The following is a 4,779-nucleotide window of genomic DNA, read 5'->3' as shown; positions in this document are numbered from 1 at the left end:
CATTTGACCCAGCCATCCCATTACTGGGGATATACCCAAAGGATTATAAGTCATGCTGCTATAAAGACACATGCACACATATGTTTATCGTGGCACTATTCACAATAGCAAAGACTTGGAATCAACCTAAATGTCCATCAGTGACAGACTGGATTAAGAAAATGTGGCACATATACACCATGGAATACTATGCAGCCATACAAAAGGATGCAGCTGGAAACCATCATTCTCAGCAAACTATCGCAAGAACAGAAAACCAAATACCACGTGTTCTCACTCATAGGTGGGAAGTGAACAATCAGATCACTTGGACACAGGAAGGGGATCATCACATACTGGGTCCTATTGTGGGGAGGGGTGGGGAGGGATAGCATTAGGAGATATACCTAATGTAAATGACGAGTTAATGGGTGCAGCACACCAACATGGCACATGTATACATATGTAACAAGCCTGCACATTGTGCACATGTACCCTAGAACTTAAAGTATAATAATAAAAAAAAAACCCACAAGTATACTGGCTACTTCAAATGGAGCACAGACTGAATAGTCAATAAGACATGGAAGGATGAAGCTGAAAAGGAAAGGGTCAATGATAATGAAGGTTTCAGGTGGGAGCAATAGGATGATGATGACGATGATGATGATGATGCTGATGGAACCTAAAATTTGTTGAGAGTTTCCCATATGCTAGGCATTTTTCCAATTGCTAGTACTTTATTCATGTTCATAACAATCCCAGTAAGAAATATTTTATCATTTTGCAGGTGGTGAAGTGTTTACCATTTTTCAAGTGATAAAATTGAGGCACAGAGCAGTTACAGAGTCTCCCAAGGTCACGTAATAATCAATGTAAGTGCTGGAAATTGAAGCCAGGTGATCTAATTCCAGATCCTGTGACATTAACCACTACAGTAGAACTGCCTCCCTGGGAAACACAGTGATACTACATTTAACTAAGAGAACTCAAGAGACACCCTTTAGGGCAGAAGATTAAAAAGCGGGGACATACATGAACTGGAAGAAGATTCAAAGAAATGTGTGTTTCCTAGCACTTACTTCACTATCACAATTACATTTGATGCATTAGCGTGAGCATTATCTCCCTAACAAAAATGTAACATGGGTAAAAGATCCAAATGTTCAGAATGAACACTGTGTTATAGCACAGCAATACAACATATCAGGAAATTTTAACATATTATCAGAAGCAGAAATAAAATGATAGAAAACATTTTTCTGAGTTTCCCTTTGGACTTTCTTTTCAAATCTTTATCTTCACATTAGTCCATGGCATAGATTCCATGTTTTGCTCCTCTGCAACTTGCATAGGTGACAGCAGAGGCCTTGGCCAAGGGATGAAGGACTGCAGTATCACATTCCACATGGCTTTTTTTTCTTCTTTGTTAGTTATCCTACAGAGTCACCTTATCATCAGAAAGGGTTTTGTATGTTGCATCTCTTTCTTTTTAAAGTCTCTTTTAAGCACAGATCACCTCTATTTAGCACACACTCTTCTTTCATCACAACAGGACTCTTTTGAAAAAGTCACCTGTTCTCACTATTTTTACTCCTTAACTTCACTCTTCTATCCACAGTAATCTCCTTCCACTCCCCTATAGTAATGCAATTGCCCTGCCTAGATTACCAATGACACTCTCAGGGGTGGCTTCTGATATTAGTATAGTATTTGACATTATTTCCCAAAACTTTAGTGGTTTTTGGAAGCCCCTTCTGGCTTCTCTCTTGCCTCTGTAGTTTCTTATGTCCCAGTTTCCATTTTGAGCTCTGATTTCTCTGCCCATCATTTAAATAAGTGGTTTTCAAACAGGATATTATGGTGTCCTAAGAAAAGGATGCCATGGAATAAAGACTTTGATAGGTGGTCTTAAAGATGAATCCCACTGATCTCTATAGTATTCATGTCCTTGAGTAATCTCCTCTTCATGAGGGTCAACTGGACTTACTAACTCTGATGTAGTTTACCTCTGTGTCCCCACCCAAATCTCATCTTAAATTGTGCTTCTATAATTCCCACATGTTGTAGGAAGGATCTGCTGGGGGTAATTTGAATAATGGGGGCGGTTTTCCCCAGACTGTTCTTGTGGTAGTGATCAAGTCCCATGAGATCTGATGGTTTTATTAGGGGCTTCCACTTTTGCATCTTTCTCATTTTCTCTTGCCACCACCATGTAAGAAGTGCCTTTCACCTCCTGCCATGATTCTGAGGCCTCCCCAGTCATGTGGAACTGTAAGTTCAATTAAACATCTTTTTTCTTCCTAGTCTCAGGTATGTCTTTATCAGCAGTGTGAAAATAGACTAATACAAACTCCCTTCTAATAATTGGAATACCACAGATGTGATATGATGTCACTTCTGAGATTAGCCTATAAAAGGACTGTGGCTTCTATCTCTTGGATTGCTCATTCTGGAGAAGCCAGCCATCATACTGAAGGTCCATGTGACAAGGGACAGAGGCCTGACAAAATGCATGTGAGTGAGCCTGCAAGAGGGTCCTCTGCAAGATAATCCTTCAGATGAGACCACAGACATGGTTGACAACTGGACTGCAATATAATAAAACACCTTGAGACAGAGGCACTTAGCTAAGCCTAACCCAGATTCCTGACCCATGGAAACTGCAAAGTAATAAATATTTGTTGTTTTAAGCTGCTAAATTTGGGGTTGATTTGTTATGCAACAATAGACAATAATACAGGACCCTACGTGTTAGGCTTCATCATTCAGGTCATCTTTAATATCTTACTTTCACTCCCCACTATTCTTCCAATAGTCATTTAAGATTCCCTAAAATTTACTTTCTTAATATACCTTGGATTTATATCCCTTATTTCTGCTATCACTCTGTTAGTTCAGGCCACCATGACTTCTGCCTTGATTATTTTAACACACCCGTAGATAGTCTACCCACATCTATACAATACAGAGGTGAAGAGCTCAGGTTCTTATTTCAGACTTCCAAGTCTGAATTCAACCTCTGCTACTTACTATGTAAGTAATATTAGACAAATTATTTAACCTCTCTCCTTAGTTATATCATCTATAAAATGGGAATATTAATATTAACAGTACTTACTTCATGGTGTGGTTCTAGCATATTAGCTTTTGCTTGTAACATGCTTAGAACACTGCCTGGTATAGTGAAAGTTCTCAATAAATGCTGTAGTTATTGAAAGGGAGTCTAACATAATGGTAAGAACATGGACAGCCAGCCTGCTAGATTTGAGTTGTTATTCTACCATTCATTATCTGAGTAAACCTGGAAAAATTGCTTTATAGCTCTGTGTCTCTATTTCTTTATCTGTAAGACACAGATAATAATAGTACTCAAGAATAAAATTGTTGTGAGGATTACATGAGTTAGTGCCTAAAAAGCAGGCTGAAAAAGACTGGCATTGAACATTACCAAGTGTTTTCAATTATTACTATTGCTGATCATTCTGCTGCTTTTTGATTCATTCATTACCTTACAAAAGTGATATTTCTTAACATCAGATCTGATTATGGCATTCTCCTGTTTAAACCTCTGTGATGGTCCATCCATTAGCCCCTACGTGGCCTAACAGAACCTTCAAAATCTGGCAAAACTCTCAAACCTCACACGTCTCCACTCTTCCCCACTAAACCTTAAACTCCAATCAGACTAAGCTGCTCGACCTTCCTCAGATGAGCCATGTTCTCCTATATTTCTCTATCATTGCAAATGCTCTTTTCTAGCATAAATACCCTTTCTACTATACTGCCCTGGCTAACTCCCACTCATTCTTTCAAAATTCCATTAATAGTATTATATTTCACAGGAATCTTCTCTAACCATCACTGACATTCTTTGCAATACACATGTATACACACACTAACACATACGTAGGTGGATCCTCCCTTAAGCACCCATAGTTCTCTGTGCACACCTCAATATCTAATATCTAAGAGATTGTAACTAACTATGAACATTTCCATTTCTCTCCACTAGACATGAACTACGGAGTCCCCATCCAAGGCAGTGAACAAGAACATCTGGAACATTGTAGGCACTCAAGAAATATTTCACCAACAAATAAATGAGGGCTCTAATTTACCATTTCCTTTGAGAAGCCATACGAACTTCCTTTATTGTGTTCCTACAGTTGACTTTTGTGGCACTACTTTGATATGGGGGTGGCAAAAACTAAAAGGGTTCTTCGTAAAGGTCAAATAAGAACATGCTTTCTAGACAACTAAGAACCCTGAGAGGCTCCAGAGACTTTGCACCCATGTGTTCAACCCAACTCAGGGGAATGAAGTCGTAACAATCTCTTTAAGCCCGTATGTTCCATAGCTTTGAGAAGGTGCATACCTGGCTAGAGTCTCTTATTTTAATTCCCCATTCCCACAATATGCTACAAGAATTTGGGGCAAGGAACAGTGGCTCACGCCTGTAATCCCAGCACTTCAGGAGGCCAAGACAAGCAGATCACGAGGTCAAGAGATCAAGACCATCCTGGCCAACATGGTGAAACCCTATCTCTACTAAAATATACAAAATAAGCTATGCGTGGTGGCAGGTGCCTGTAGTTCCAGCTACTCAGGAGGCTGAGGCAGGAGAACCACTTGAACCCAGGAGGCAGAGGTTGCAGTGAGCCGAGACCACACCACTGCACTCCAGCCTGGCGACACGACAAGACTCTGCTTCAAAAAAAAAAAAAAAAAAAAAAAAAAAAAAAAAAAAAAAAAAAAAAAAAAAGAATTTGTATGAAATTGAAAGTGTTTCAGTACTTC

General features: G+C 39.3%; 1 long non-coding RNA gene across 1 annotated transcript in view; it reads left to right on the top strand.

Annotated features, from left to right (window-relative positions):
* LOC108519111 (uncharacterized) overlaps positions 1-4,099 on the top strand; it is a 54,249-nt gene extending 50,150 nt beyond the window's left edge. The window contains exon 4 of the long non-coding RNA XR_001882530.1: positions 3,995-4,099. This is a non-coding gene — a long non-coding RNA (uncharacterized LOC108519111). The remainder of the gene's footprint in view (positions 1-3,994) is intronic.
* The last annotated feature ends 680 nt before the right edge of the window (positions 4,100-4,779 follow it).

This window comes from Rhinopithecus bieti, unplaced genomic scaffold, assembly GCF_001698545.2.
Source record: "Rhinopithecus bieti isolate Rb0 unplaced genomic scaffold, ASM169854v2 scaffold_2350, whole genome shotgun sequence".
Classification (NCBI taxonomy): Eukaryota; Metazoa; Chordata; class Mammalia; order Primates; family Cercopithecidae; genus Rhinopithecus; species Rhinopithecus bieti.
The sequence above is the reverse complement of the archived record's forward strand: the minus strand, read 5'-3'. Positions and strand labels throughout refer to the sequence as shown.